Below are 11,388 nucleotides of genomic sequence, written 5' to 3'. Positions count from 1 at the left end.
TGATTAGTGTGGGCATCAGTTAATTCAAATGCAAACACCTTCCATGAACGGTCGTCATTAAATACCCTTTGTCAGAGGTCGTTTTAAAAGACGACGGCATAGAATTTTGAAATGAGGAAATCCCTATTACACCATTGACAACTTCCTAGGCAGTGTCAGCAATCATGGCAATTGATTGACAAATTTAAGTTTATTTTACAGAAATTTTTACCCTCGAAGGCACTAGCAAAGATAAAATTTCATATCAATTTGTAAGCACAGTTTAGCAAAGTCATAGTTCATTGAATTTACAACCGTATGACAAAACAGGCGAAATCAGTAACTTTTTGCACACGATTTGAAATTTAAAGAGAATTAGCCATTGCGCATTCTAATGACGCTAGTATATAAATAATATAAGTGTGCTTTTTCATTTAATGATATAAAATATGAAACATATACAATAAGGAACACTTGAGGTTTTGACAAAAAGTCTGCTTCAATTGGTCGTTTTCAACAGATTTGTCACATTCGCGTTGCTATAAAAATGGAATTACGTCATCTGTTGACTAATGACAAAGAGTGATTTTAGGGGTGGGGGAGTGTTTAGCTTTCGTTTGATATAAAAAAAATTCTGATTGGATGAAGGGAACACTTGACGTTTTAGCAAAAACCAACTTCAGATGTCTATTTTCTACTAGATCTCACACAGCTCTTAAAATGCTATGCACTCAACCGTGTAGTATAGCACAGACTGCGTGGAGACTAGACTTGCACATTCTCGCTGTGCTTGAAATGTTTGTGTACTCGGATGTATCGAGGTGGAAACTGTGCGTATGCATTTAGAAGAGAATCGTTTTTGTAGTCAAACCTTTTCATATGGTACCAGTTTAAACAGTAGTTTAATATGTTGTTAATGACCTTTTGATATTGTTCCAGTTTCAGTACATTGAAGTCATATTGACTGCTGACACTATTCCCCAAACAAAATTGCAGTGTATAACAATCATATATAGATATATTCGAACGTTTGTTTAAGTTATTAATTTGTCTTTCCGTCATGACAATGTATCTTTGTGTGAAGTATATAGTTTAGTTGGAAGAACGGCCTAGCATGCCCCTCAGAAATCAGCTTCCACAAGGAGACATTTTCCGTGAAAATCTGTGACTGGTTGAAAAATCCGTGAAAAATATGTGTTGAATAATTTATGTTTCACAGATTTTATCAACTGATTACAGATTTATGTCTCCTAGTGTTCTAATCAACGTTTCTAGATCAGAAAACATGCATAAAAAGATACGCTATGTTAAAAAAAAATCAAAAAGTGTCCCTAGGGTCAACAGGGATCAAATTTCATACAGCAGGATTTCTCTGGTCATCACAACTCAGAAAAAGTATAGTATGACCTATCTGCGATATACATGTACCGTACTTGTGTTATAAGTTATGTGTTACTTGTGTCAACATTGTTGGTTAAGTAAGTCCTATATTGCTGTATTTTGGAATAAAAAAAGAACATTCTAAGTGCAAATTATTCCTTACTGAGAGTTCATTTAACATGACGAATACTTTGAGACCATTTTCATTGACAACGGAGCACTTAGGTTTCGACTCCCGTGTGGCCAAAAAAACAACCAAAACTGACCATCCCAATTTGTAAGGATCCTTACACCTCAAATGACAAAAGTAGGGATGGTGCCATTGTTTGAATGCCCTGTTGTCCTCTCCATGGGTTAAATAACATTGATCAGGTTGTAATATAAAAGAGGGGCCGACTTTACGAGCGTTTCGACCTGGACGGTCACAAATGTGCTATTTTCAATATCTTTAATGAAATTGTCATCTCTAATAATTATTGCTTACATAAGTATAAATGCAAATACGACGAGCGGTCGATGCGTCTCTCTACTTTGTGATGCATCGCTATAATTGAAGACCGAATTAAACTGACACGTCCAGTCAACCAGACCAAAAATGCTGTACTGCGCAGGTCATCCACCAATCACGTCAGATATTTTTTTTCAATGACAATGAGTACATATTATAACATTTGCTGAGGAAGACGCCCTCACTGAATTTTTAAAATTCCTTTTTTTACACGATTAAATTTTACTTTATTAATCCAATATACCCTGCAAAAATCAAGACTCTAGGTGCTGTAGTTTTGTCAAAATCCGAGATTTTGAATAAAACGCGCTTTATTATTACGATGGAATTATTAGTCGAACGCATACATGATGTTCATAACACACAGTACGTACACGGCGTGCGGGACGGTGATATACACAACAAAGGGTCGTACCACAAGATGACCGAAGGAGTGGTACGTATTGGCGACATGTGCGCTGGTGGTAAATTCCAATTTTCTTTGCTTTGCCGTAGTTGTTCGGCTCAAAAATAAAAGGGATATATCTGACAGTAAAGGCTAACATTTTATGGCAAAGAAATGCTAATCTATTTTGTTTGAAAATGTTATAATATGGCTTTAAGTGTCATTTAGGATACGATTATGAAGATAATCATTCATCCAGGTAATAACTTTAATTAACATTATAATCAGATCTACTGGATCTACTGTGTCACAAATTGGCAAGGGCATATTGTTCAGCGATCGAGAAGATCCCTCGGAGGTTTGGCTCATCTTCGACCTGTGACACAACATCCCCATCACAGGTCAACGAACTTTTTCCGCGCTTACCTCAGTTGGCCTGATGATGCATTCGAGATAGGATGTGAAATATTACTACGTCTCCTCCATTGGCTACCAATTCGCGAACGTATCAAGTTTAAACTACTGGTCTACGTGTTCAAATGCCTCCATTCACTGTCTCCATGATATCTTCAAGAACTGATATCGATTAAAACATCTGTTTATGCCACTCGTTCGTCAAAGGACAAAACACTTCTATCTCAACCAAAAACCAAGACACGTACCGGTGATCATTCATTTGAATCATGTGCATCCCGGATATGGAACACTCTACCTCGTGACATCAGGGAAGCTGGTACACTCCAGCTTTTGAAAACATACCTGTTCAAGTAGTTTTTATCATGCTCTTATCCAATTGTCATGACATATATTATACTTTTAAAAGGTTGGTCTGAACCCTGGAAATATGGAAACTTTCGGGCCTCATAACTTAACCCAAAAATAACGGTTTTTGGCCCACTTCTTTTTCGTGCATCGTAACAAAAAAAATTCTTGGGCCAAAATTTTTTTTTTCTTATTTTTTAAAAACTAGATCAAAATATCTAGGACCCGTTTTTTCATTTTTTTTAATTTCTACCAACCTTTGAGAAATTTTCGCCAAAAATGGTGATTTTTCAAAAAAATCATAAAAAGCCAGATTTGGGCCCAAATTTCTAATATTTTTGGTGAAATTGGTCAAAATTCAAAAAATGAAAAAACGGGTCCTAGATATTTTGATCTAGTTTTAAAAATTAAGATGAACTTGTCAAGTCTTTGCCATTCTAAATATGTATACTTTTATATACTTTAGACCAACAATTTAGAAGTTATGAGGCCCGAAAGTTTCCATAATTCCAGGGTTCAGACCAACCTTAAATTGTTTGTATTAGTTTATGGTTCATGTACCTGTATATATTCTTTTGTAAACCGCTCCGTTCTTTTTGGGGCGCTCAATAAATGCCTATTATGTTGTGTTGTGTTATGTTATGTTATAAAAACGAAGTCCAGTAGATCTGATTATAATCTCAAGTTCTTAGTTGTCATTTAGTATGTTTTAATCTTTGCAAATCGAAACGATTTCTTGTTTCGTAACAACGTGCATAAATCTATATTAATGGCTGTTCGTGTATTCTACGTAGTAACAAAAGTTGTAGGTAATGTATAACACTAAATATCTGTATTGTTGATCAAACAAATACCTCAATAAAATGAAATAAGGAAAAGCTTTGTCGTACGTAATTGACTCTACAGTCAGCAATTAAAGTATTTGCTATCAGTTGTAACTTAATTGCCTCTGCACAGTCAGCTACCTGCACAACCGATTCTTTTGTTCTGCAAGGCTCACTCAGTCATTTAATGAGGCAATACAAACGATCGAAATTGGTGTTGAAATGAGCAAAATTTTGAGTTACACCTTTTCAGTGTAAAAATTTTTTCTCAGCCAAATGAAAAGCAATAATTTTCATTTTTTCAGTAAATGGCTGGAAAAACTATAATGCTTGATACTGATTTTTTTAAATCCTGGTGTTAAACTTAGGCCTGAAATTCAGTCATTTAGTGTAAGATATTCGATTTTTATAGGCTTCAGCTCGGCCCGCGAGCTTTTTCTTGGATCAACCTTTTAGCTTTTCAAAGTAATATAGTTCGCTAATGAAGGATTTTCCCCAACTTTCTAAAGCACATCACCGTGAGCTATATATCATAGTTTTGTCAGAATTTCCGTTTTGATTTCACCATCTTTCACTGTCGGCTGAAAAAATTTCTAAATCATCACGTGAAATCTAAAGGCTAGTACTAGCATTGTGGATCGATATCCCTGGGTTTAATAGGAATACCGGCATGGCTATAGTGTTGCCAGAACTTCAATATAGCAAAGAAATTCCCAGACCTATAGCGCTCCTACTGATCATGTTTAACCAGAACACCCAATTGGGGATTTAATCGCTGGTCGGGCAATTTGCTTTCAATGAAAAATTGACCTGGATAACAACAAAGGAAATATCGACTATTTCAGCTGGTTGCTTTCGAGATAAAAGTACTCACCATTGCCTACTTTTACTTAGTTTGACATTTTCGGAGACTGAATGGAAAAAGGGTAAAACAAAAACGGAAATTCTGACAAAACTATAACATATAGACCCACACGATGTGCTTTACAGAGGTGGGAAATATCTTTCTTTAGCAAACTATGTTAGTTTGAGACGCTAAAACATGAATTCCGTAAAAAGCTCGCAGGCGAATTCAAGGCCTATAAAAATCAAAAATATCACACTAAAAGACACAATTTGATGCTTAATTTTAACACCAGGATTTAAAAAAATGTATATCCAAGCACCAAGTTTTTAACTGACATTACTGAAGAAAAAAAAAAAATATTGCTTTATATTTGACCGAGAAAATTAATTTCATAGCAAAAAGGTGTATCTCTGAATTGTGCTGATTTTTACATGTATCGATCGACTTTTAGCGCGACTAAGCATTTCTAAAGAATTGGTTGTCCAGGCGGCAGACTGTGCAGCGAGCATAAGTTCTTTTCAATTTGACTGAGATACCTGAGCGCAAAGCGGACGAACAATTTCGTTTCATACTAAAAATGCTTAAAATTTGATACACATTGGTTCATTTCGCGCGCAGCTCGCAAACATTCGCAATATCATACTATTCTATATTGTAAGCTCCGTGGCGCGAAGCCGTATACGAGTGGTGTCCAGGGACCCGTCTTAGGACCCCTGGTGTATTAGTGGTGTCCAAGTGCAACCAAGGCCGTCGCCATGCCATGGGCGGGGGGATTGCGACATCCCCTGGTGATCCTTAAAAAAAGTCTTAGTAAAACCGGAACAAAATCGGGAGTAAATCAAAACTTGGCTACTTAAGTGAACATGCCTTCTTCACGGTGCACCTTTGAACGCGGCTTTGTAAGCTATGTAAGAAGTTATTTTATTATTAGAACCTAGTACACCCCCATCGACCAAAAAGGCAAGGGGCCTTGTCAGCAACTGCTGGCATGCTGACCGATTAAATCCACCACTGAGGTCGTAGTAAACGATGATAAATTATGTTATAAACTGGACTAGCACAATTTGGCGCTTTTACCGGTGTTAACAACATTGTTCCCTATCGTCAATAATTTCTATACCCTTTGTTCTGGATGAAGATCCCAGATCTTAAAATAACTGACATACAAGCCAATACATTCACACGTGAATGGTATTTTTGATAGGCCTATGTACTGAAAGACAAACAGACATTAAATACTGCCGCACCAGGATTTGACAGATGAAACTGCAAGATAGACTGAAAAAAAACGCACTTCAAGTCAGGGGCTATTTTAATGTGCCTCCTGGCACGTTTGTGCAGTGAGATTAAAACCCGTGCTGTGAGAATTCAAAATCCGTACTTAAAATATATATACGCCATTGAGATTCAACACTGCGTTTTGGGCCAAATTAAAGTAAATATGCTAACTTTTACACGCTCAAAACCCATTATTAAAATGACAAAGTCGAGGCTCATCTTAGCAACAGCAGTACATGAATTTTTGTATTAATGTTGAACTCAATCATCTGTAAAAAGGCATTATGCAGCGCTCCAATTGATGATTGACCTCTAGCTCACTTACTGTACTGTATGTATAGGCAATAGACCAGTTAGTGAGCTGGGGTTAGAACCCTTCACCCAATATTAGCCATAGAAGCTCACATGTGAATTATAATATTTATACTTAACATACTATAATTTGAAGTAAAAAATGTCACGGGAAAGCTGTTGTCGAGCTGTTTTTCCGAAGAGAGTCTTCCAAATTTTCGTAACAGTCGGACGTGTAATTTCAATGGCAAATTGTGCTCAACAGCTGACTCGTGATAGCTCCATCTTCAAAGGGGCACCATCGTGTGATCGGTTTGATCAATTTTCGCCATAGAAGCTGGAAATAAACTTCAATTCTTTCCCCTCTATGGTAATCTAAATATGATTAAAATGTGATTTTGGGAAGATTGTTGTCGAGCGCTCCCAAATATGGAGTTCTGACTGCCCGATAGGGAGCTAAAAAACCGTGTTAAGTCTAAAACCACATGTTTCTCATTTACTTGTGTGATAAAATCACAATTACTTTGACAAGTTTGACAAGAGTTGTACCATCAACAAGGCTGGTGAACAATATGCAGAGTATTGTTCTCATTTCGGAAACAAAGGCCACACACAGTATTGTTACTCCGCGTTCGCTTTATAATGGTGCATTCAACTGAAATTATAATACCTATTTCATCACAGCCTATTGGAATATCGCACAGGTAAATCAGAATCATGTGATTGTGGATTTAACCAGGGATATGAGGCACATCCCTGATTTAACATAGTTGAGCTATTTTCAATGAGCTTTATCTTGGTTTAATGGGGTTTAAGTCCGGCAAAGGTCGTGGTGAATTCTGCTGTAGACATGACTGCATAATTGTACTCTGGAGCTTTGGTATGAGTTGAGAAGACCCCGTGATAAATATGGTATAATGAGCTTTCCTTACACGCATATCCAAAACGCAAATACACAAGACATGGTCAAGCCTCTGGCACTAAAGAGAAGGAAATCAATGTTAATGGGATGTGGGGAATTGAACCCGTGTACATAAGTGATATCAAAATAGAGCAGATGCAAGAGGTAACGTGGTACGAGCAGCAGACCGAACTAGATTCCAGTAGGTGACTAGATGTACAAGAGAGCAAATCTGGTTTCTACATTGCATAACACACGCTCCGGTAATAATTATGTACTTTTATTTAATATCAAAACCATGGGAAACAGCAAGCATACGAGTGAACATGGAGTATTGACTCAGTTATCATGATAAGCATGTTGAGGTCTGTTGTAGATTACTATGATTACAAGAAGTACGAGGTTCATTCAAAAAAGTTCTACCGCCATCATCACATCTCTGTTATCTTACGTGCCAGGATATAGCAACTAAATACCCTTACATATATACATGTATAATTATAAACTTAAGGGTACTTGCCCATCATTTTCATTCAGGGGCGTGTTTGAAAAACGGCACAGCGCATTAGTAAAAAGAATAAAAAATACTCAAATTTTCACCAGGGTTCGAACCACTGCCACCAAGGCACTATGAATGCTAAAGATGCCTACCGTGCCACGGTGACTGGTTAACATTCGGCGATTTTCAAAGATATACATATCAACACGTTTTAGTGTATTGAAAATCAGATTTTGGTAGGAATACAGTCATAGAAAGACATATGACTTTACTTGTCTGGTACGACTCTTAGGACTCGTGATAAACGACGATTAATTTTGTAATTATAAAATGAAAACGCTGGGTCATACACGACGTCATTTGTAATTCATGTCAAAACATGGGGAGTGACCACACACATCCGTGTACGTGCGCAATCGACGATACTCAATGATCCAGACAATACCGTTTGAATATACCGCCCTTGTGTATGCACCTGCTTGACACATCTTGTCACTTGCGGGAAGATATACTATAGGCCTATACCCTAATAGCTTACAATAGCTACCCCACCGTAAATAGCTCTCTTCATTACTTTGCTGTGCCAGTATATACGCGTAGTGTACGTACTTTTGAACCATATTTTGTTCAAAAATGATAGGAAGGGACTGTTTTCAGCTAAAATGTTGGCTATCAGCTGATGCTCAATGATACCGGGAAGTGTTGCAGAAAGGTAAGCGTACTCTTTATTTATTCAAAATATCACATATCAATGAATTTAAATTGGAAATCCAAAAAGGTCAAAATTCTCACCTTAGAATTATTGTGAAATAAAATCAAACCAAATTTAGGCTCCGCAAACAACGTCCAATTATTCCCATTGGTGTTTGCTACACGTGCATATAATAAATTTTGATTTGGGGCCAATTTGAGAAGAGTTAATGCCTCGAGTTTCAAAATACAACGAGTGATGTTTTTTGATCAAAAACATCGACAATTCAAGACTCTGTAAAACAAATCAAGAATTATCTGGGATAATTGCAACTAAGTATAATGAAAGTTATGATCTAAGCTACCAGATGCATCATTAATTTCCTGACTATGATATATTATTTATGGGAAAAGATTACTTTAATGTTTTGGCGGGATTATTTCCCGCCAAAAATTTCAACCAAAAAGAGCATGTAGCCTTTTAGCAATTCAAATAAAAATATCCTAAGTATTACAAATTTTAATCCAATGAAATCCTACATTTACAAGGAATTACCTAGGCTTAAAATCGATCAGTCCCGTTGTTGCTATCCGCCTCCGATTGGGTCAAATAGCGAGTACGCGACTTCTGTAATGACTATTTGAAACTGTTCTAACTTCCCTAAATAAGTATTCCATAGTTGAGGTAAGGCATTACTAGAGTACAATAAAGAGTGTGTAAAATACGTTCTGGAACATAGTGTTTTAATTTGTTCATGACACCAATATTTCGTGCTAGTGTTTTGGAATCACAATCAACATGATGTTTCCAAGTGAGGCAGTCGTCTATTATGATACATAAGAATTGGTTTGTTTCACTCTGTCTAAACTTGTATCATCTAAAATAATATTTAAATCAGACTGTACTTTAACTGTTGTCATATGTGGCGTTCCTAATACCATGTAATTAGTTTTGCTCTCAATGTTTTCATGCGAGTAAAGTATCCCCCACTCCCAACCTCAACTAATAATTTATAATATTTTGACCTCTTTATTTTGAACTATATCACAATATCATTATTACCACTTGGTTCGATTCGTTCGCATTACCTATGAAGCACAAACAATTACCCTTTGACAATATTTGTACCGTGTCCAAATATCTGCAAATATATTGCATCTTAAACAGAGAGATAAAGAGAAGATATTATATGATAAAGATGAATAATTTAGTCGCATACCATCACCATGGAAACAAACAAACAAAGCGACCCATCGGTAGGGGTTTATATGATCATATCTACATGTTTTGGTATTTTTTCAAGATATAACACGCATTCGTTCTCAGGAATGCTTTTGTGAGAATTATAACAAAATGAAAATCTCCTTTTGAGCATTGCGTCCATCTAAACACACCACAAAAAGGGAATTTCCCTCCCTCATTACAAGATCATTACTCAAAATATATGCAGCAACTAGTAAAACTGAAATGGCAACAGGAAATAATACAGATTATTTCAAATGCAAATGTTGATACCTCATTTGTCTGGATAGCTGCAAATTTGTAACCAGGGTGCTTTTGCACGCTTTGCGCACACTGCTGGTCCATCAAATACCAGTCGTCACCTTCATTTTCAGCTGAAATAGTCTGAAATTGAAATATTTCGCGCGCTTTGCGCGAAATTGTCCCAATAGGATCGGCACAAATTATGCTCGTCCTCTCCTCTATAATTTGGTTCACCTCATGTTTGGTAGTGAGGTGAATGCCCATTCGCGGTTGCGCCGCAAGCGTGCCGACAAATCGCCCATGTGCGTGTACACCCTGGGCGTTTAACTTTACGCGCGCGATTCAATATTGCGGCAAGCGAAATGCGCACATACGCCACTACCGAACTTGAGGTGAACCAAGATATAAATGTTAATGCTTCAACATCTTATTATGTTCCGGTTTGAAGCCAGGATCATGACAATTGTCCAAATTTTTAAACCCATTGTAAAGAGCACACCGCTAAATCAACGCGCCATGGGCTGCTCTTTGGAGTACCAACCAGAGAGAGTGGCGTGTTATTGCTTAAATAAAAGTGTAAAGCCTGTAGACCTTTTCCCTCTTTCCCATCATGCACGATTCCAGGGGGGTATGAGTGTCGCAAAATACATCATCTCCCCGGGGGAGTACAGAGTTATGTTCATTACATCCTGGAATACGGACATTGCGGCTGGTGTCTTTATCACAAAAAAGAAATCCCTGAAAATCACGATAATGGCGCACGATCCACTAATACCTTTTGGGGGCAAAACAACATTTCTATGCCTTAGAGACATGGTGTCGTCGCCAAAAAAAGTTTCCTGTTATTGAAACCCAACTTTGTATACATTTTATAGACCTAATGGTGAAAAACTAATGACGGGACACGCAGTGATATTTTGTCGGCTTTCCGTTTCACTTTTTTTCGGAGATGAAAATAAAATGTAAACAAATCTCTTACACAGATGTTCTGCATCGCTCCGTAACTGTATCACTCGTGTATTCAATAATTGCATAATTAGTAACATCGATGGCCTTTACGATTATCCGCATATATGGAATCAGTATGCCCATATTAAGACAAAATAATTGCAAAGTCCTGGTAAAGACCATCGGATGCACACTATCTATGAGGTTGACGAACTACGCCATACCCCCTGGAATAGTGCATTGTGGGATAGAGGGGAAAAAGGTCAATGCATGAATTTGAAACGCCATTGCCAAAGTCGCATTTGTACAATTATTGAGAAAATCGGTCCGCGAATTAAAGAGTGGGCAGAAACCAGAAACAGGATTCCAGCCTTGAGTTGAAGCCAAAAACAGTGAAGGCGTTGTTTACGGGCTTGTACCGGAAAAACGAGACGAAACCGGCACAAAATAGGCTTGCACCTCTAAATTTAATACTTCCGCCACCTCTGCTTGCCAACGTGCAGTGACTTTTTTCGCCTAAAATAGCCCCTGCTTCAAGTCGCATTAGGTAAAAAAAATGCAACATCTCCATGATCGACGGCCCCACCCATAACCCGGCTCAACAAACCTG

This window comes from Amphiura filiformis, chromosome 12 (assembly GCF_039555335.1).
Source record: "Amphiura filiformis chromosome 12, Afil_fr2py, whole genome shotgun sequence".
Classification (NCBI taxonomy): domain Eukaryota; kingdom Metazoa; phylum Echinodermata; class Ophiuroidea; order Amphilepidida; family Amphiuridae; genus Amphiura; species Amphiura filiformis.
The sequence above is the reverse complement of the archived record's forward strand: the minus strand, read 5'-3'. Positions refer to the sequence as shown.